Consider the following 24,178-nt stretch of genomic DNA (forward strand, 5'->3'; position numbering starts at 1 on the left):
CTTTGCGAAATAAATACGCTAGAGGCAGAGTTTCTGTCTTTGTCCGGTGCCATGAGAACCCATGTCAACCGCTTGGAAAATTGAATACCGTGGATCCGAGATCTCTTTCTACAGACTAACGCTTAGATTAATATTTAGTTTCTCAAATGAACATATCTTACGAAATAGTTAACTAAATTGTATTCATAAATAATTATTTAAAAATCCAAAAGACTTATATTTCAAATTCCTGGAACGCTTTTTTAGACTTACCACATATTCTAGATTTGCCTATATTGGATATAATTGTTTCAGGGTATATCTACCTAAGACTCAGCTTCTGAAAATATGTAATGAAGCGTTCATGACAAACGCAACGGTGTTCAACTTCATATTCATCATAAGAAAGGAATTATCTTAAACTACGAAATATACGTCTTACGTCTAACCCCTGAAAGTCTCAAAGCCAAATGCGATGCGTACACTGTATGCCAATACTGCAAGTTTACAACCTTCTGGCCATCACGCCACAGCCTATTTACATAACCTATCCTATCTCATTTAATCTCTATCGTGTTTAGTTTCATTGTGCCATGCATATGAACAGTGTTGTGTTTGAATGATATAAATGTACCAAAGCAAAAAAAGAAATACATTACAAGTATTATGTATCTCTGAGAGAAACAATTATTACTAGTCCCGAGTACCGTGGAAAGGAGACACGGTGACAGTGTGGAATCAATGGAACGTGAGAACATCTAGACTTCATGCAAAACTTTCCAATCAGAGGCCCTGGACAGAGAGTGTTGTTTGTTGTTATACGAGTTTACGTAGTGGTGCTTTCTGATAACTGGACACATTGTCAAACACAACATTGCAGCTGTATGGTGACGGTCTGTAAATAATCAAGCCTGGTCCAGACAATCCAGTGACCATCATAAGCATCGATCTACACAGTTGGGATAAGATGACAAGTGTCCACCAAGTCAGCGAGACTCACCACCCAATCCTGATCAGACAAGCATAGACTGGTGGCACGGACAGCGGGGCCGAAAGGAAGGAAACTAATGTGGTTCTTTCACTGTGGGACTTGAACCATATCAACAATGCTACATTATAACAATATTTTCAATGGTATAGCAGACCAATATTCAGATACAAACGCATATTACGAATTTATGCTCACTCCTACAGCATAATATATTACACGCGAAATACCATGACATCATGGTGGGTACGGGTAGTGTAAGGATGTGCAGAGTTGCATCCCTTGTGCTCACCAGGAGACTATGATTCCGCTTCATATATTGCATGATTCTAGCTCTGTTACATCAACAAAATACCCATGCTCGTGGTAAAGGTACCAGCCCACCCGCCCACCCGCCCACTCACTCACTCACTCACTCACAGAATATTTCAAACAAACCGAAACATGAGTCTCAGTAACCAGTCCACTTTTCAGCAGATCCAAATTTTCTCGAGTGAAAGTGAAAACAGACGCTACAAACAACTATGGTTACATCGAATTCAAATTTCTTGCTTCATAAGAAATATGGCATTTAGAAATTAATTTACATTTTAAAGTTTAATAAAATGGTATTTCTACATTTTATGTCGAGGTTAGACACCATGTCGTTAACTATGACGTCACAGACGTCTTGTTGGAGGAGGTTATACAATGGTTCACAATAAATGTTGCTCACTGGTTGCACATGTTACGCGTCCTTTGCGGTTATTTAGTTTGTTTTCTGTAACATACAATGTAATTCATATAATATCAAGTCCGTACCAGACCACCAAACATTTCAGCGTCCGAGCCTCGTTTGGAGATTTCCACGATTTTCAGATTTCCGTTTGCGGGATCATGCTGTACAACGGAGCACGCTGCACCATCTGTTTGCAGGCATTAGAAGGAAAGACGTGTTGCAATATGCAAGTGATTGAATGTACTACATCACACTAATAAATATCTGTATATAGAGTTGAATTAGATATTGTAAAAAATCTGGACTGGTTGTTGTTATATGTTGCGCAATAGGATCGAACCCAGTCAGTAAGAAATGAGGCAGTTGTGTTTATTGACTTGGTCAGCTTATCCCATTACAGGTCCATACCCTTGCATGAAGTTTTACTGGTGACTGTGACCACACAGATGCTAATTGTGTGACGGTATACATTATATATACATGACGTCGTGGCACAAACTGCACAAACTTACGACGAAGGACGACCGGTAACATCTTACCTCACTCATAAATGTCGCTGTCCGACTGGCTGAACGATCTTCTATTAATTTCAATGTACCCTGTGTACAAGTGAGGTGCATTGCAAACCCCCCCCCCCTTACCCCCCCCCTTAACCCCCCCCCCCCCCCCCCTTAACCCCCCCCCCTCTGCCAATAGCAACTCATTCGGTACTTCATGACAGTTACCGGTATTTTGCGAATGGAAATCGATGGAAGGGAGATAACTCTAAATCTGTTTTTGTTGTGTCGTCCGCAAAATCTAGCGATGGCTACGAAAACATTTGAGTCTCTTTCCAATAAGTAAATTTTGACAAAACGTTCAAATGTAGTCCCTGTGAATATTAAGAAATGGAATTACACCGCGGAGACTTTACTAACACAACGCCTGCTGGAGAAAAACAGGAAGATGCAAGATTTGAATCGTTTGATTCGTACAGGTTGGCCGAAAAGTACACTCCGATACCCATGTTTCAAACAGTTCAAAATTAACATTTGGGTGTTCGGTAAGATAAATACTTTCTTCACTGGTGCCTCGTGGGCCATGGGTTGAGGTACCCTCGATGTTTGTTAATGTTTCCCTCGTGACCAGTCTACAACTTACAATACACATATGTACTTTGACGTGAGGGACTGTTGCATGTTTGTGAACATATCAAACCCTGAATGATATCACGTCACGACCACGTGACTGTGACGTAGGGTGTTACATAGTTTAAACACTTAAAACGGAACTACTCCATCAACAATACAAGCTTGGAAAAAAGTTTCCTAACTACATGAAACCAGTATGACGATTTATACTAAAATGTACCAAAACGTTCACCGGCGGATTCTCCGCATTCCCAGACAAATGTCATGGTGCTCTTAAAGAAAACAGTTAAATGTTAATATTGATTTTTATATCAAATAACTTCTTGCTGTACATGCAGGTTGCCATTCTTTACCTAAATCCCTACAAACTCGAGTTCTGTATCAATGTCTGAACCTTCCATCACGGCTCCAGGACAATGATGAAGTTACCAGAAGCATTGACGTGCTGCGAAATAATTGTTTCTTAACTCAAAACATGAAATGACAAAAGAAATTGTTGTTGGGCAATGCAGAGTCTGCACAAAACATATGTCTGCTTTCGCTGGCGCACTTTTGCGAACAGCACTGAAGGAATCGATACGTTAAATGTCTTCTTGCCGATGTACATTGTAAAGAGTAAATACCAGGACTGAATCGCATACCAAATACCAGAAACGAAAGAACCTACGTTGACTCTGCTCCATTGGTCGTATGGAGGGAGAGATTTGTTGTTGAAAATATTTCATGGTAAATCGAATAAAGAACAGGAAACTGTGAATCGAGTCATACATTTGGATTGCGAACTGAATTACATTAGCAACATATTAATCGAATCATAATCCAAAAGTAAGAATCAGATCACAAGCAATAATGTTAATCAAACCTCAACCACAAGGAGTGCGTCGTGCTTGACCGTAACAAAATGTATCGAATCACAGTCTGAGACTTAAATCAAATCAACAACTTCAAGATATGCATCGTAACACAACCCATAATGTACAAAATCAAATGTGAATCGAACAACCACCAAAAAAATGGGATTCGAACCACTACCCAAAATGTGAATCGATCAACTACCCAAAAACTGTGAATCGAACCACAACCCAAAATGTGAAACGAACCAGAAACCCAAAATGCGAATCGAACAACTACCCAAAATGTGAATCGAACAACTACCCAAAAATGTGAATCAAACCACAGCCCCAAAATGTGAATCGAACTACTCAAAATGTGAATCGAACAACTACCCCAAAAATGTCAAATCGAACCAAAGGCCCACGATGCGAATCAAGCCACAGCCCTAAAATGTGAATCGATTTGCCTTTTCAAGATATCAGTCGAAATGTGAAACCCCAAAATGTGAATCAAATCACGACACCAAAATGTGAATCAAATCAAATGCAAAAATCTCATAATGGAACTTTCTCGTTGTGAATAATTCATTATAAGTCATACAATCGTGCGCACACAGAATACGTTACCTGGCCTCGGGAAAGTCTTCTATTTGCCCAGACCTACCTTTTCAAGGCTTCATCAGTCAACCCAGTAATTTCCTGGCCACAAATCGATCGAAGTTAGTGGTGGCGTGGTGACTGACAGGTCCGCGTGCAAACAATGTGATTAATGTCACAGGTAATTAATGCCCAAAACTGACGCCGGCATCAGTCGCAGAGTGTTCCCGACTGGCGATTACCAGGTGTGTGCTCCCAGTAGATAATCTACCCAATTCAAATATATCTAATGGATATTGGAAGTCAGTTTGGTGTAAGATCCAATTAGATCCCAGTATGTTACTAAATTAGGCAGGAGACCACATTTCTGCAACACCTTTTGTACACGTAACGTCCATCGTATTTATGGCGTAAATTACGCTTTTAACGTCCATCGTACTAATAACGTCAGTTGTACTAGTAACGTTCATCGTACTTATGGGGTCCATTGTACTTATAACGTCACTTATAACGTTCATTGTATAAATCACGTCCAGTGTACTTGTAACGTTCACTTTACTTATAACGGCCCTTGCACTCACAACGTTTGCACATGATGCGTCAGTTGTACACATAACGTCCTTTGTACGTTTAATGCCTGTCCTGTCGCATTACGTCAGTTTTGTTACACTGTTACGTAGCCATAATGTGAGTGTGCCGTAGAACACATACCGTCAGTGGTATGTACTATGATGGCACCACCTGTTGTAGAGATAACATCACCGTATGTAACGCTTAAAGCAAGGTCAACGTCAGCCACGTATTGTGTGACGTCTATTGCACATGTAGCGTCAGTGTTACATACGCTTGTGGTGCCCACTGTACATTTAGTACCTGTCCATCAACGCATAATGTACACATGACAGGGTGCCAGTACTACATCCAGAGTCCGTTGTACTTACGTCAGTTTTACATGTCAAATCTGTGACGTCTTTTGCACATACACCTCCGGCATTTATAATGCATCGCCAGGTGCATATTTTACGTGGAGAGCGTCAGATGTTTATATAACATAAGGTCATACAACGTCTGTCACGTCTGTGTTACATGTGACGTACTTGTACATGTACATGTAATTAACACTACAACATGTTGTTTGTTGTTTAACGCCGCACTGTTCAGTAATACAGCTCTACGGTGGCGGCATTTGAATAATGGAGTCTGGACCAGACTATCCACTGATCATCGTCTGCACCATAACAAGAAGAAACACCATAAAAAGCACCATTATTCCACAACATTACATTTAACATACAATGGTAGAAAATCGCAATTGTCCCTCAGAGTATTGGAGACAAAATCACATATCTCCAATACAGACGCCGTAATTACAGGTGATGCTACATCCCTAGCGACCAGTCATTACTACCTCTAGTTCATCCCGCACCAAATGAGACAGTCTGAAGAATAATGCCACTTGTACATGAAATGTCTGTGGAGTCTGTATACGCATGACGTTAGTATATCTCGTGTGTTTATATGCTCTGTTCCAAACAAAACAAAACAAAAAAACTCAAAACAGCGATGCAACGATACAGCTCTGATCAAAGAGACTGCAGAAGAAAACATACAAAGGATAAGTGACAATCAACCCACAAAATATATTCATTTATAACCAGACATGTTTTGTAATAATGTCAACAAAGCGCCGTTAGATGGCTTTGTTTGATAACTCTCACTCACTTCATAGGAAATTTTATTTCTGACTAACGAGAATGGCTATCTGACAGCGTATCAAACACACAATATTTCGGTTGAGTTATGAGTTATAAACTCATCTGAGTGGGGCCCTTGCATCAATCACAGTACGTATTTCACACATGTCCTGCGTAACAGAGAATCGGGGACAAATACACAGACTGTTAATGTTAGTGACGCCAACACCAACATCAACACCAACACCTATAGTGAACCCCCCCCCCCCCCCCCCCGCCCCCCACACACACACATACAAACACACACACACGCTATAGCTTTTAGTCAGTCAATCATGACCAGGTGAAACAATCTGTAGATTTAGACAAATCCAATCTATCTGTTAGGTGCTTGGTCGAATCACACTATCCCTAAGTTTCAGACGTTTCCTCTTCCTCTGGTGACATTCAAGAACTTCTGCAGACAGATATGACCGGTTGTAGATAACAGACAATCTACAGACGCGCCGGGCGTCTGCTTTGTATGGACCGCTGTCTTCCTGTGAGAAAATTGAGTCTGAAAAAGGGAATACCATAATCTGAACCCTTTACACATAAGACGCTGCACACGCCCTTGGAAAAATCTTATCCAACGGCTTACAGCGTTGATAATGAAGCACGAATCGCGGGAGTGTCTTCGAAAGAGACGGTATTCAAGGCCAATAGCCGACTGGCTGAGGTTTCATCTGGCTGTTCCTGACTTTCGTTTCTCGTACTATCTTGGAAATGCCATGACAAACAAATCAAAGATTAAGCGGAACAAGCCACAAACACACCGGTCTGTCCAATTACTTGATTTCGGTACCCCCGTCTGATTCCAAAATTCTTAACCAAGGCATTTTTGACATAACATCGCATGAACCCTGTATTCTAAAAATACCTGACACAACCGAACTACAAGTCCTCCTCAGCCGGAAACTGGCCTAAGTGATGTTTTCATTCTTGGAGCCTTCCTTGTGCACATAAACCGCCATCTTTGACAGAGTGAGCTACTTCCGGCGGTCCACAGTAAGTGACCGGATGTTCAGTTAATGTCTACATTTCCGGTCGGTCATCTGGTCAGCTATCAAGTCATAGCAGGAATTCCCCATGACTAAGAACAGCTAAACAGTAATGACATGCCACGGCTTCTATATTCTGGATCCATTTTATAATATTGTTCCGACTTACTGTAGCTCATTCGACTTTAATGTTTATTCACAAAACCTATCGCGAGTGTATTAACATGTTAAATCCTGTGGCATACAGTCGTTGACAGCTACTTGCCTTATTCAAGTACTGCCTTCTTCCTTATATGAGGAACTCACATGCAACAACTATTGATTGAAAGTCAGGTACCTTCCAAACGTGATTCTTCGTGGAATTTCATTACCATTTCCTGAAAGGAAGTCAAGCTAGGCAAGGATCTAGCCGATGAAATCTGTATAACTTTTGAAGTCTGTGATACTGCTGAGTTGACTTCTTTGTATGAATTTCCAAATAAAACCATTTAATTTCCGAACATTCCGATGAATATTGCAAGAAACTGGCTATAAAAGTTTCATTATTTATGTTATACACTATTTGTGACATGTCCTATAACAATTATATGTCATTTAATCGTTGGTAGAAAAGGGCGGCCAACCTTGAATGCCTCTGACGTCAGGACATGTAATAATAATAACAATAACAATAACTGTAATAACATGTCATGTTTTGAGATATGGGATTAGGATTGGAATATGAAATGTTTTTATGACTTCAGGCGATAGAAATAAAACCAACGTTTTATGAAGGAAATTCAATAGTTGAACGATAATCTTTCTTCCAGTACTCGGCTTATTGTGCAATATTGGGCGTCATGAATGTCCACACGAACGATCCATGAGAAATATTGCGAGGAATCCCAGCCTCTTTACTTCCCGTCACTCATTACACGCTATTGTCTAATGGAGGCCAGGGCGCCAGCGGTGTTACACGCAACGTCAGCGGCATGAACGACTTCGTCATTCTTGGTGCGTCATTTGCGCTAATTAGCAAAATGTTCATGCGTAGTCATACCGGCAGGTTACTGAAATATACTGTTCACATATAGGGTTTGATTCTAGACTAACGCTTAGTCTGTGAATATATACAATTTAGAAAGTAACAAACAAACCCATTTAAACTGAATAGGATTTCCGGGGAGACCTGATGAAATAGAGACTTGTTTCATTTAGAGGTTACACCCAACCTCAGTTGGAAAAATGTAAGCGTTATAAAGGGGTGGACTGTAGTTGGTCTTAAAAAGAATAGAAGTAAATGAGCATGATGTTACGTCCCCTGTTGGCAATATTCAAGCAATATCTTTGCGAGGCACACCATTAATGGACTCACATATATTACCAGGAGGATTCGAACCCGCACTTTCATCAAGAACGCTTTAACCACAAGGCTACTCGCAAATGGCCCTTATTCAACTAAGCAATAAGGTGATCGTAAGTCACTAAGGTTACCTTAGTGTCATGTTAAAAAATGTGAGGTAAGGTTAACCTCAGCAAATGCTGCTGGGTGAAGGAAGACACTGGATCTCCTTTCACGAAGCACTAAGGTGATCGTAAGTCACTAAGGTTACCTTAGTGTCATGTTAAAAATGTGAGGTAAGGTTAACCTCAGCAAATGCTGCTGGGTGTAGGAAGACACTGGATCTCCTTTCACGAAGCACTAAGGTGATCGTAAGTCACTAAGGTTACCTTAGTGTCATGTTAAAAAATGTGAGGTAAGGTTAACCTCAGCAAATGCTGCTGGGTGAAGGAAGACACAGGGCCTCCTTTCACGAAGCATTAAGGTGATCGTAAGTCACTAAGGTAACCTTAGTGAAATGTTAAACAACGGAAGTTAAGGTTAACCTTAGTTAGGGTTACTTCGTGAGAGAAGCCTCTGGGCCCACTTGCACAAAGCGATCTTAGCGCTACAATGATTGTAACCCCCATTCTCCAACATAGGCTTAAGATAGTTGTAGCGCTAAAATCGCTTTGTGCAAGTGGGCCCTGGTCTGTAGTATGGTTAGAATATGGCGAACGTTCGGTCATTTGAGAATTATAATTTTGATAGTGAGAGAATGTGACTTCGGGGTAATGTGTGTGACACGGGGCGGCAATGGCCTTCATTATCTTCACACAGATGATCATTATTATATTACAGAACGTAATAAGACAGTTATGAGATGTATTCGTATTATCCGAGTTAAAATTGTTATTCAGCAAACCATGTGAGTCGATTAACGGGATCGGTTTGTCAGACTCGCTGACATCGCTGATGCATTCCATTGTATCTCAGTTGTGTAGATCGATGCTCATGATGTCAATCAAGGGATTGTCTGATTCAAATTTGATTATTCGACTATTTACAGACGTTATATATCTGTAATATGGTTGAGTACGGCATTAAACAAGATACAAACAAACAAACTATAGCAATAAGACTTTATTACAGAACTTGCACATTGGAAGCACATCAATACAAGGTGTAAATGCCTCTACAATGCTGACAGGAACTGATTGTAGTGTTTTTTCCTAATATTTGAAAATAATGCACGAAAACTTGATAATGAAAACACGATTAAAATAATGATATCTGATGAAACTCACAGAAATTGTCTTCCACAAGAAATGAGTATTTTGAAAGATGCTTCCACAATACTGTTTCGACTTACAGTTTCAATTAAAGGCATATGACTTTGCAGCTACAGCGAAAAAAATATCCACTTCCGATAGACAATGACACGGTGTCTGTGAAAAGGGTAGGCAGTGTCCTTCTGGTAGCGCCTACGGCTAACCAAAAGAGGATCTGCATGTTGCTACATGCCGCACAGTAGCACTCGCGTAGAGGGCTGTTTTCCAAACTGACGCTGGGAAATAATGGTATTTTTCTAAGCAGGAGAAATAATGGTGTTTTTTCCCTAATCAGATTGAACAGAAATAACCTGTTATTCCTAGAAAAGAGAAGGTTAATATATTTCTCAATACATATATAAATATAATAAAAATTGGGGTCATGACAATAACGCTATATTCATATTAGCTGCAATAAGAAAAATCGTGACATCGAAAATACATCATGACAAATTCCACCTAACCTGTAATTATCTCCTTTGAAAAGAACCGTTATGTAAATACAAACAATGCATAGTAATGACCCAGAGGATCGAGTTTCCCACGTCAGGTTAATATTGACTGGCAAAACTCCAGCCCATACGTTACACATACTGCATATTTCATCCCGTAGGTTTTTCCCAGTATGACTCCACTAAACACGATGAAATATACATCGCTATTGACAAAGTGTACGAAATAGTCTCATTTACAAAACAATGTCATTTTCATGGCAGTGTGGAAACAAATGACGGACGTGATGGTTGTGAAAAGACAGTTAGCCAATTAACGTCAATATGGTGATTATTATCGAAATGATCAGTCCAGGCGTTGTCCATACTTTTCGGTAGGAACCAGCTGATGATGCTGACAAATGATGTGGCATAAACGTTTGTGACGTTTCCTTAAAATATTTGTACTATTAATAACGAATAGCATAAACGACAATGATAATGATTATTAGAACATCACTATTGAAGACTACGTATACTGGACAAAAATACAGACATATGCAAATTCTGAAATTTGAGTAATGATCTATTCATTCATTGACACGCTGATAAAATATGAAACATGGAAATACCAATATCCCTAGATTATCTTGCCCAGTATATATGAGATCATGACTCTACTAAGAAATGTGTAACTTAAAGGTACTATGTCACACTATATTTCTCTAAAAATAAATAATTCATTTTTCTCAAACGCGTTGTCGTTTGGAAGCTGTTCTTAGTTCGTTTTGATTATCGATCTCAGGCACTTCGTAAGTGATAATAAGTATTTCACTGCATTATTGGGGAAATACAGTGAGTGCATGTGCCCTACAATGTATGATACATGCCAAACTATTGTCGAAAATATATGCCAGCGTGCATTAAACACTGTCATGTCTAGAGCGTGCCTAGTTTGCGCTCATCTCTAAAGCGTACTGTATTTACGCTAATCCCCTAAGCGTCCTAGATGACCCCTATTATCTTCAAAATTTGCTGTTATAAACTGGGGAAAAGACCCAAGCCTCCCATGTCTACAAACATAGATACTGACTCAACTCTGCCTGGCTAGAGTCCCCGCTAAATTGTTTCGCAATTTATATCTGCAAACTGTTTGCCCAAACGTGTGACATGCTTCTGCTAGGTGCCAGCTAGACTCGTATTTTCGATTTTTAAGACGATTATTTTATTAGTGAGATAATGATAAAGTTTACCGCAACAGTCTCTTCATATTCCCGACGGATAAGTCTGACTCTACAAGGACGGCGCCATTTTTGTTTGTCAACAGTGAAAGTAGTCCCTAATTGACCTTTCATATTCGCATATGACCCCAACGGATATTGTTTTCTTCCGCTGTATTTATCCTAAGAACACTATTGGTTTGCCAAAGACACCCGTATTAAGGTCGTTCTGTGTTTATTAAGTATCTATTTGGACAAATTCAATTTTCCTCAATGTCGTAATTTGTGTAGTGTCTCTTCAGCGCAAACTGTAACCATTAAACTGTTTAAGACATCTTTAATTCCACAGTGTATTTATAACTTCAACGATACTTACCTTTTACTGTATTATTTTATTTTTATGGTGTCTACGTCACTCAAATTTACTCAGTACTTGCAGACCACGAGCAGTTTTGAAGAAAATAGTGTCCAATGAAAGCCGCAGTGGCTAAATGGGGCAGATCGCTGACTTTGCGTGTTAGCGATTAGGTGTCTGACTCTAAGGGTGGACTCGGGGTGGGACGCGACCAAACAATGTTACTAGAATCTTTACTTTACTGACAAATTGTCAACCAAAATATAACATGTATTAGAATATTAATCTGTGCAGGTTGGCAACAACCATGGATATAATGTACCAAGATGGTCATATACTCAACTATCTCGACAGTTTGTCCCTCAGTTTCTACTGATATATTTACCTAAAAGTAATACTTTGTTATCACATACTCCAAGAACAGAGAGTTACATGATGGCACATATACAGGTGACTATTCGAGACAGCTTTTAAAACAGCTTACGATACGCTTTTCTTGCTTCTTCCTTAACATCGCAGTCAATATTGCAACCGGGGGTAGTTGCTAAGCATTCCAATCTGGATCAGACAACTCTGTGACTGATCTCATGAATATCGATATACACCACTGGGATAAGATTACTGCGTGAATTTAGTTTTGAAATGGCGGCGGTCTGTAAATAATCGAGTCTGGATCAGACAATCCAGTGATCGACAACATGAGCATCGAACTGCGCAATTGGGAACCGATGACATGTGTCAACCAAGTCAGCGAGCCTGACCACCCGATCCCGTTAGTCTCCTCCTACGACAAGCACAGTTGCCTTTTATGGCAAGCATGGGTTTCTGAGGACCTATTCTACCTCGGACCTTCACGTGGCAGGATACGATGATTATAAGAAAAACTGTGTCGGCGAGCCTGACCACGCAGTCTCGTTAGGCGCCTATAAGGATAAGCTTGGTTGCTGAAGACCAGTTCTAACCTTGATCTTCCAATATTTCACAGTTTCCATCACCAGGTTTTTAAAAGCGCAGAGGGAGGAGATCTGAGAATAAATACAGGAACATTGTCGTGAAGTGGTGTTTACTTATTTGTTTCCTTCAGTATATATCCGCCACCTTGCAACAATCTATAATGTGTGGACAGGTTAATATTCCATGATCGTGCATGACGCTTGCGCAGAATCTGCCTTTCAGCACATGATGTGTGGAATACTCGTATTCAAGCATACAGATTCTGTGCTCCAGGCCGTCAAGCATACAGATTCAATGCTGCAGACCGTCAAGCACATATAAGTTACACATTACCGATTAAGTTTGGTTTACACTCTGCCAAGCATTTATGTGTGGCTGTTCAAGAGTGGCTGTTTTAATCTGCGTCCAGAGCCCATGAGGACATGATCACTCACGTCATACAATGTGGTTATTAGTGCTGATGAGTCCCTGTCGTCGCCATGGTGAAAGGAAAATGTGTATGTATTCATTGTTGATTTTTTGCAATAATTCTCAGAGTCTCTTTGTAAAGATAACATCATGTATAGAATGAGCCAATGATTCCAGTTATGGGGGTGTCTGAAAAGTCCACAGCCTTCGTCAAAAACAAAGAGTATCATCTACTTTTACTTAATTTGACTGGTTTGTAGATTTGTTGCTGGAAGGTTGTATGAAGATAAGAGAATAGCTGAAAGCGTTTCGAGGTGAACTGGGCCTATAATGTCGAAGCTGTCTTAGTGTTAAAACAATCGTAAGTCAATGTTAATGTGTAGCACTTACATCTATCTTAGTGCTAAGACAGCTTCGAAAATATAGCCTCTGACTTCCAACGTATTTGCGTGGCCTACAGGATACCTACATCACATTCTGTCTGCTTCCAGCATACTCAAACAAGGAACACATGCCTCATTCAAGAGGTTGATATTTTGGATATTCTCGAGTGCACTGATTAATATGTTTCGGGCTTAACGCAATGCTAAAAAGTGTAATAGAACGAAATAACCGCACCAATCCAGTGAATATAACATTTTGTTGTTGCTGTTGTTGCACTCAGTAGTTTTCTAGCTACATGGGGACGGTCTGTAGATAATCGAGTCTGGACCAGACAATCCGGTGATCAACATCACGAGCCGCGATCTACGCAGCAGGGATACGATAACAATCTGACCACCCGATCCTGTTAGTCATCTCTTACGACAAACATGGGTTGCTGAAGACCAATTCTAACCCGGATCTTACGAGAGTACAAGAACCCGAAGCGTTACGGATCAGAAATTAGAAGTCTTTGAAACCCCGTGGTAAAACCTTCGTCATCGAGGTCAATCCTCTGGATGACCTTAACTCATACGAGGGGATGTCAATAAGTTTGAACCTTGCATAGAAAAACACAAAATACTGGTATGAACCACATTTATTTTTCAACATAGTGCCCTTGGGAGTCAAGACACTTGTTGCATCTTTTCTGCCAGGCGCTGATGCCATCTCTGTAGAAGGCGCCATTTTGGTCCTCAAACCAAGCCTCAGTAGCAGCAATAAGCTCATTATCATCCTGAAATCTACGACCACGCAAATGTTTCTTGAGATTTGGGAACAGATGGTAATCACTTGGTGCCAGGTCTGGAGAGTAGGGGGGATGCGGCAAAATTTCGTACCCGCATTCCTGGACAGCAGCGGCTGCAACGCGAGAGGTGTGTACTGGAGCATTGTCTTGGTGTAGAAGAATAACACGTCTGATCTTGCCCCGGCGCTTCTCCTTGATTGACTGTCGCACTTGCCTCAACAAGTTAGCGTAATATTTCCCATTCATTGTTCTTCCTTTTGGTAAGTAATCTATACATATGGAAATTAATTAAGCAACACCAAATTCAAAGACACATAAAAACTTAACAAAGTTTAACGAAGTAATTTTGATGATTGATTATTCAATTTTGATGTATTGACATACAGCATGAGCTTTTCATGGGTTGATATGACGCGCGTGAAGCTTGCACAGCGCACGTGCATTGCTTTAACCTCAACTTTCGAAAAATGCACTTTTTCCCTGGGGTGTTTACAAGCGCAGGTTGTCGATTGCATTCGGTTTTTCATTCATTTCAATGTCATGGCACGTAGGAAATTATCAGAGGCCACTCGTTGGCAAATAATCGGCATGAGGAATGCTGGTATGTCTCTAAGACAAATCGGGACTCAAATCGGACGACATCATTCCATAATTTCAAAACTTTTGAAAAAATACCGGGCCACTAATGAAGTTAAAGACCTGCCTAGACCAGGAAGACCCAGGAAGACCACAGTCCGGGAGGACAGAGCTTTACTGAGACTTGTACGGCGCAGGTCCTTCGACTCGAGCTCTCGGTTGAGACAGGAGTGGCTTCCAGGGAGACCCATCTCGAACAGGACTGTTCGGAATCGTCTGAAAGCTGCAGGATACCGGGCAAGGAGGCCAATCAAGCGACCCAGACTGTCTCCAGCCCATAAGGCAGCCCGACTGGCCTGGTGTAATGACCGTTTGCACTGGAACATTGCCTCTTGGAGGAAGGTCCATTTCTCAGATGAGAGCCGGTTCTTGCTGCACATGGTGGACGGTCGTACTCGGGTCTGGAGGCAGAGGAACACAGCAATGGCTCCACGGAACATCCAGGAGACTGTGGCCTTTGGGGGAGGTTCCGTTATGGTATGGGGGTGCATTTCCATGAACTGCAAGTTGGATATCATTACCATCCGTGGCAACCTTAACGGTGTTCGTTACCAACAGGAGGTTCTTGACAGGGCTGTGGTACCTCATTTTGAGAACCATCCTCTGGCAACGAGACCCATATTTATGGACGACAATGCTAGACCTCACAGGGCGCATGCTGTAAATGATTTTTTGCGGCAAAATGCAATTGACAGAATTCCATGGCCTGCCATGAGCCCTGACCTCAACCCCATTGAACATTTGTGGGACTTTATTGGCCGTCGTGTGAGGCAGAGAGACCCACCAGTCCATAATCTCAACGAATTGACGGCTGCCCTGCATGAGGAGTGGAACAGGATCCCCCAGAATCAGATCCGGAGACTCATCCAAGGAATGAGGAGGCGTCTGGAATCGGTGGTGCGTGCGCAGGGAGGACACACTAGATATTGATGAAAGTCGGTGTGCAGACTCTCAGATGACTGTTCTTTCTTTCCATGTGACATTTGTGTTAATACACCTGACAACAACGTCTGTGGATGAATAGTAAATTGTGTCCATTTTTTCATGAATTTAAGACAGTTTTAAGAATTTGGATTTCGTTGCAATAAAGCAAAGTCTTGATACTTTTTCCCTTTAAGTTGTTTGTCAGAGATCGTCTGTTGAATAAAAAAGTGTCAAACTATATCAACCCGGCATATTTTGATTGTCAGAACACTTCAAAGTTGCTCCAATAGAAAAAATTGGGGTGTTGCTTGATTAATTTCCAGGTGTATATGTGGATGACGCCTTTGCTATCCCAGAAGACCGTCGAGATACCCTCTGCACTGATCTGGAGGCTTTGAACTTTTTGGTCCGGGAAGAAGTGACATGTTTCCATTCCATGGATTCTTGTTTGCTCTCAGGATCATAGTGGTGGATCCAGGTTTCATCACAGGTTACCAGCCTAAAGTGAAAATCTTCTGGATTCTTGTTGTATCTGGTTAGCATGGAGTATGGTGACCCTTGTTTGCTTCATTTCATCTGTAAGCATTCTTGGCACCCCTCTTGCGCACACCTTAGACATGACGAGATGTTCATGATGAATTGTCTTGATGGGTCCGTGTGAAATGCCTGTGGTCTCCTCTAACTCGTGGAGTGTGATTTTCCAGCACAAGTCAATGCTCTCTGTCAATGTTTTCTTTACTAGTGCTTGTTGTTGGGCGACCTGGACGGGGGTCATCATCAAGACTCTCTTTACCATGCTTAAATTCATTGACCCATCGTTTGATGGTAGCAGATGAAGGGGAAGACTTCCCATAACTGCTGAAAGCCTTTCTTCAATGTTCTTCGTCAAGTTTCCTTCAAGAACTAAAAACTTAATTACTGCTCTATACTCAATTTTATTCATTTTCACTGCCGTGAGGGGGGTCTCTTTCTGTCAATGTGAGCTGTTCAATAACTTCTGAGACTAGGATACCAAAACTTACATACCACATCACCTACACCCCAAGGTTCAATGTCGTACCATAGGCTGTGACACCTGGGTATGAAAAATGCTCAAGGCTCAAAACTTATTGACATCGAGCTATCTACAGCATGGACTATAGCTACTATGGATGATGCCTTGTATTTTACCAAAACGTTCCTCGGTGGTTTCAGCCGAAACCTTCCTGATCTTGGATCATCTTTGATGCTCTCGAATTCGTCCGGATTCTGCTGTCCTTTTCCTTCCTTCCTTTTCTTTTCCTATCCTTGCTTGTCCATTTCCATGAACAGAATACATTATCACTGCAATGCCTGTAGAGATATGTCCCCTTACATTGGCTGTGAAGACAAAGCATTTGGTGTTCTTTGTGGATGCTTTTTGGATATGTGTACAGCTTTGTGTGTGAAGACTCCTTAACTGGTTTCATTGATGATAAAGCGTTAAAGAAGACAAACTCTTGAAATCGAAAATGTGTTATTCCAAACAATTTCTCATGGACGGAGGACTGACGGAGTTTTACGATAGTTGTGTAAATGAAGACAGTGCTTGTCTCTGATATGTCTCCAGCAAGCGTAAAGTGACCTAACTCCACAAAAAGCACACTACGTATGGCCATTTTGTTTAAATGTTTCCAAAGAGAAATCTTGGGAAGTTACGTATGTGTAAAACACAGAATGGATAGAATTTATTGTGAAAATGTATGAATATCGTCAGATGTCTGTGTATCCCTTTTCTATGTCCCGGCGGTCTCTTTGAGTCGCTAAGACAAGAGAGAATTATATGAGAGCCAAGCCATAGATCACGAAGGATAAATGTAAAGCAAGCAGATCCACCGTCTCGTACACCAGACTATATGACCAAGCGCTCCGCTCAGACACCCAGTTTGACATCCAGCTACATAACTAGATGAACGTTGACATGCAGCACGGCAGCAGAGATATACCTCCATCTGGAAAGGATCGTTCTGATTGAAAAAAGCAGCATTAAATGTCGGATGTCACGGCGGTTTAAGGTACCTTTTACAATTAGTGTCACGTTACAATAACCACGACGATACTAAAAAAAGCAAGAATAAAAGATATGACCCTGTATTATGAATTTTTCGCTGGACAGTATTTTTCTTATGTGGGCCAGAAAGGTCGAAGGGTCTCCATGTTCAGTGAATTATATGCAGTGATGGCTCAACTGCGGATCAGGATTAAGTCACAGGCCACGTGACTGTGCTGGCCGATTAGACTCCGTAAGAAGTATATCAATGATGTTATAACAACAAACTCTAAAAACAGACAAATATAAGTCTTTGAAGGTTTCTTTATCATGCCGTAAGCTCCATAATGATAACAGAGATTACGAGAAAGGTCAGAATCAATTTTGGTTCTCTACTTGATGGCTCGAAATGGAAATTTCAAAAGCAAAGTGGATATTTATGAAAGTGCGAATCTGATAGGGTTATAACTTTATTTGTAGTGCCTCTGAGTGCAGCCGGCAGATTTAGCGGCAGGGAGCTAGAAGTGTTTTTCTATGTTATGGAATCACACAATGAATGTGAAAATAAGTACGGATTGGACGCCGTAATGTCGTAATTTTACAGGAGCTTGGGAAATCAGGCAAATGTGCGTATTCACGTCCAGGAAGCAAAGCTGTCTGTTATGCCATCGTTAAGTATTTTATGAGGGTATTATGTGAATAAGTATGTTTCATTTTAATCATGACAGTGGGGAAATTGAACAGCTATAAAATTGCTGAAGCAGTATCATGGTGGCATTGTGATGTTTCGTGTTTCTTAGTGCACGGAAAGGCGCGGAGGTCATAGATTGGTTGAATGGGGTTCTTCAGGTCGAGGCACGCAGGTCGTACATTAGTTGAATGAGGCTGGTTGAAGCGCGTAAATTATACATTGGTTGAATGAGGCTGGTCGAGGCACGCAGGTCATAGACTGGTTGAATGGGGTTCTTCAGGTCGAGGCACGCAGGTCGTACATTAGTTGAATAAGGCTGGTTGAAGCGCGTAGATTATACATTGGTTGAATGAGGCTGGTCGAGGCACGCAGGTCATAGACTGGTTGAATGGGGTTCTTCAGGTCGAGGCACGCAGGTCGTACATTAGTTGAATGAGGCTGGTTGAAGCGCGTAAATTATACATTGGTTGAATGAAGCTGGTAGCTTAGGGTAGCTGGATGGAGGACCGGGTGCAAGAAGCACCCCTGAGGAGAGTCTCTGGGACGTCCGTCCTGTCTCACATTGGAACTGATTAAGATGAAGCAGTACATCAACTATTAACCTCTTGTGAAACTAACAAAGATAATAAATACTTACTAGCTTTTAGAAGCAACTACAGACATGGTAACAATCAATTTCTATCAACTACTGGTAATCATTACAGTAATAGCAAAGAATTACTATTGACAAGAGCAGTCAATGATTGACGCCATTTAATAGCTACTATTAACAGCACGGATAGGCGCCAATTCACTGCTAGCAATAAGGACAGTGACACGAGTCGCCAATCAACTGTTATGAATATCAACATTTACAGGAGACGCCAATTCACTACTGGTAACAGCAACAGTGACAATGGACGCTAATTCACTACTGGTAACGGCATTTACAGGAGACGTCAATTCACTACTAGTAAAAGGAACAGTCACAATGGACGCCAAATAACTACTGGTAACAACAGGCAGAAGATACAACAGTTAGAAGCATCCGTAGTGGAGATGAGGGTAAGAAGTCTACGCCGTCGGCGTTGTCGATGAAGAGCCTGCAGTTGTCTAGAGGTCAAAGCATATTTTTTCATCAATATCTAAAAGACCAACAACATAACAGCCGACCTGGATCATCTGCCGAATCTGATTCTGTTGGCTGTAAAGAGCACAACAATTGCGCATTACCGAGAAACCGGCTGAAATGCTCGCTCGATGTTGATCCTTACACCTCTCGGGGATAATACAAAGCCAAGGCTTGATGTCCCTGCATTGGTGTCGCTTGAGGAGCGGTAACGGAGACTTCAAAACATCAACTATCCCAGCGACGTCGTGATAGCGACGAATTTACTCAGTGCACTTCAAATGACGAACCAAATGCCTGCTTCATTTTGTTGTGACAACCTGACTTGAGGACAATTACCCAGATGCCTCACATTGTTAGTTTGGCCTTCGTTGTGATGGTATGTAATGTGGCAGTGGCCATGTAATCATTCGTATCGATATTAGGACTAACGGGAATGCCAAGAGCATCTGATTTGCCCCAAGCTGTTACAGACTCAAGGCTTTTGTGGCGGCGATTACAGGATTGAAATGAAACTAAAACACGACTGACTCTGACATCTCGACGGCAAGCACAGGAACACTCTCAAACAACTGTGCTTAAAAAACAGAGACTTGTGCTCCGCATCGTTAATAACAACATCGTCGTGTGGGACTACGCCTCTGCAAAGAGTAGTCGCCATTTTGCAGCTTTCACAATCCAGTTACATCGGCGTCGCAATCAGAACGCCTCGAGGGTAGTTCAGGATAAGTCTCGGTTAACAACATTGATAATGTACTGCCGCCCGTGTTGCTTTTCCTACTGAAATGAAACACATTTTATAAAAATAATCCGAAAGGTAATACATTGTATCAAATAGTATGTTTACAACATAAAAATCAATACATTGGGTCAAACCCGTGAAGACCCCATTAGAACTGATCTTCAGTATCCCATGCGTGTCGTAAGAGGCGGCTAGTTGGATCAGGTGGTCAGACTCGCTGACGTGGTTGACACATGCCATCATATCCCCCATGCGTAGATAGTTGCTCATGCTGTTGATCAATGAGCTGTCTGATCCAAACTCGAGTACTTACAAACCGTAGAGCTGAAATAACCAAAAACAATACCTGCCTGTTTGTAAGCTATCGCCACATCTTCCAGCTATACGGTGGCGGTCTCTGGACGACAGAGTCTGATCCAGACATCTTAGTAAGTGTCAGCATGAGCAGTCATGGGTTGCTGAAGACCAATTCTATCCTTCATCTTCTATTTCATCCACACCCTCAGAAAAAAAACCCCAGATATTACGCTCTGAGGTCACTGGACATAATGCGAATCTAGGATCCGAACTCCAGGCAAGGGGACCCTAATCCAACTATAGTCTGTTTGTAGTGAAAACGTGCCGACGAATTTCATTTTAAACAAAAAGCAGATCAAATAAAATGAAATTAAAAGTGCGAATGTTCTTAATTTTACCTTGCCTTACCGTGTTTCGAAAATTGCGTTTCTTTATTTTTTCAGTATATTAAGCCGCCTCTTGCGACCAACATAGATCGAAGGGGATCTCTTCTAACAATGAATCCCAAGAGTTCGCTTCTATGTAGCAATTGTCACAAATAGAACGTAATAATAGTTGGAACAATATGAACCAAAACCCGCCAGCACATTTCCACTCTGCTCTAGTTCAAAGTAGGCTTGCCTTCTATGTATTAGAGAATCCCATCCAACCATGGTGATGACCCTTTCTGACTCAGTCAACACAGTGTTATACAGTACCCGGATCCTTTATGCACGTTTCAACGTGCAACTACCAATGTGCTGTGATGATACGCCACTATCTCATTAGAAATGGGTCCCTGGTGGTTCGATGCTGTTCAAATCATGATCAACTGACTTGATGAAATGGAAATTTTATCACCGTATACGACTCCAGAAGTCTCATGGGAGCTCAATTGGGTTGCGGAATGTAAACACATCCAGATCTCTGATGAAGCATGTTTCACGTGCTTACTGGGACAACCTAATTTTAAACAGGAATAAAAGCTCTGCCAACAGTCGGGCACTAGTTTCTTTCGATTGAGGGACAGTGGAGTAGTCTGGTGGTTAAAGCGTTCGCTCGTCACGTAGAAAACCCGGTTCGATTCCACATATGGATTCAAAAAGTGAACCTTATTTCTGATGTTCCCGCCGTGTTGCTGTTGGAATATTGATAAAAGCGGAGTCAAACTAAATTCACTCACTCTTTAGATTGTTGGAGAATGAGTGCCAGGCCCTTCAAAGACGCGTAGTGAAACATTTACGTCAGTTGGTGTGTAATGTGAACCAGCTGTTGGTTCAAATAAGAAAAATCTCAAATATCAATGCTTTAAAATATGGCTTGCATGGTCGTCTTGCATTCGTAACTACTCGCCTCTTTCCGTAACCTACATCCGGCTTACCGAAATGACACGAGTAGCTACGAATGGGTTCTCTTGGTTGCTTGGTTCCTTAATTCTTGTTCTCTTGTTTCCACCAAAACGTTAAACTCACCCAACATATATCTCTTTACACTCTTCCCTGAATGACGTCACGTGATTTGATAACATTGTAAGGCTCTTGAAAGCCAAGTTTTACTCCAGTCGATCCCTCAGCCGTTCCGAACTGCCGGGCAAATGTAAATTGAATTTAACCAAAAAACATTATGGAAACACTGATGACTTTAGTTCAGAAACAAGTCTCTGACTTCCATATAAAATAGATCACCAGTCTCACTTCAGTGTCGAAAAGTTAGCAACTTTGAATTGTGACATGATTCTTTTTTCATCAAACTTCAGCAATGATAAATATGTTGACCGCTTAGGGGACCATGTTCACGTTCAGATTGTGAGTGAGTGAGTTTAGTTTTACGCCAAACTCAGCAATATTCCAATTATATGGTGGCGGTCTGTAAATAATCGAGTCTGGACCAGACAATCCAGTGATCAACAACATGAGCACAGATCTACGCAATTGGGAACCGATAACATGTGTCAACCAAGTCAGCTGTCTGACCAACCGATCCCGTTAGTCGCCTCTTACGACAAGCATAGTCGCCTTTATGGCAAGCATGGGTTGTTGAAGGCCTATTCTACCCCGGGACCTTCACGGGCCACGTCCAGCTTGTTTATTTTGTATGGTGATGCGTATGATAACAATGTTTATTTAATATATTATTTATTATTATATTATTATGCTCCCGGAAAGTGTCACCAAAACACACCCTGTGGAGCATGTCGCGTGCAAATCCAAAAAACCTCACAAGTGCACCTTGTGAACGTTCCACATGTTGGTATAATTCAATCAGTATTTTGTATAATGTTCAATCATTTTTTTCTGAAACTGTGGTAGGAAGACGATAATCAGATGCCCAGACGACCAAATTATTGGCATGTATAACTCTGGTCTGTCTTTTAGTTTAAAGCAGTTGGTTGGAACGTCCACCACAGTTGTCAGTATTTGGTCAGGAAATACATGGAAACCAATTATGTGAAGGATCTCCCACGTTCTGGACGACCGAAGGTGATGTCTGATGGTGAAGACGCTGAGACCATTCATCACAAGCTTTATTCTGACGCACCTCTGTTACCCTATCGCAGGGTCTCTATACGGGAGTACTTGGAAGAATATATTGGTCTGATGACAGCCAATTCCTTCTGTATAGAACTGATGGACGCTTGAGAGTTTTCAGGCAGTGAAACATTCAACTAACTGTTAGATGGAGATTCTTCTGGTGTGAGGATGTGTCTCTCTTGATACTAAACTTGACTTGGTCACAAAGGGAATTTGGCGGTGTGATCACTCTATCTAGGAAGTGATGGATCCAGTTGCTGTTCCACATTTTGCTAACCATCCTCTTACTATAAGACCTGTATTTATGGATGACAAGAAGAGTAATACAGTGACACAGACCTAAACTTCCTGAAGCACATTTGGTACTTCATCCGGCGACGGTAAGTTGCACGAGTGTCACCTGTTCAAGCAGAATGGAGACAGTTTCCACTGCAACAAAACTATCGGGGGTTATGCGACGTAATGAACAGAAAGTTATTCAAACCCGGTGGGGACACTACCTACTGATTGTACAGCGGTGTGAGGTTATACATGACCGTTTTTGTCTCATCACACACATTCCATGTCGCCTGATCTTCTCTCAAGCTCCATAGTTGTAATGGGTATCATTTTGGGGCCAAACGGGTGAATTGGGTTGGGTCATATCCGAAAAACAATTTGTAAAAGTTACACGGGGTGCTTAACTTGTTTCCAGGTGCAGATATATGTGTTTATACACCTGGTTGTTTCCAACGTCTACACAACTTTGTTTCCAACGGTAAAAAAACTAAAAAAACCCACCTGCATTGAAACCGTATACGTTTATATTTATAACTTCGTCAGCAGACGTGGTCAGTCTAGCGTGAACATTATCATGATATAGAAGACCACGTGCCTCCCGTCAGCATATCTCCAGTAAAGATGGCTGTTCATCCTTCCTAAATTGCAGATTTCCCAAATGGAACTTTAAAGTTTCATACCATTAATACTTCATGTGAACACAAGGTTTTACGTTTCGAGCACGCTTCACTTAACCCTTTTGACTCAAAGCTCCCAAGGTCATGCTACAGTTTACGCCAGATGTTGAAACTTCAATAATATATCAAGACTGCAAATCGTGTGTTATACAAAGCT

This window comes from Haliotis asinina, chromosome 7 (genome assembly GCF_037392515.1).
Source record: "Haliotis asinina isolate JCU_RB_2024 chromosome 7, JCU_Hal_asi_v2, whole genome shotgun sequence".
In the NCBI taxonomy this organism is placed as follows: domain Eukaryota; kingdom Metazoa; phylum Mollusca; class Gastropoda; order Lepetellida; family Haliotidae; genus Haliotis; species Haliotis asinina.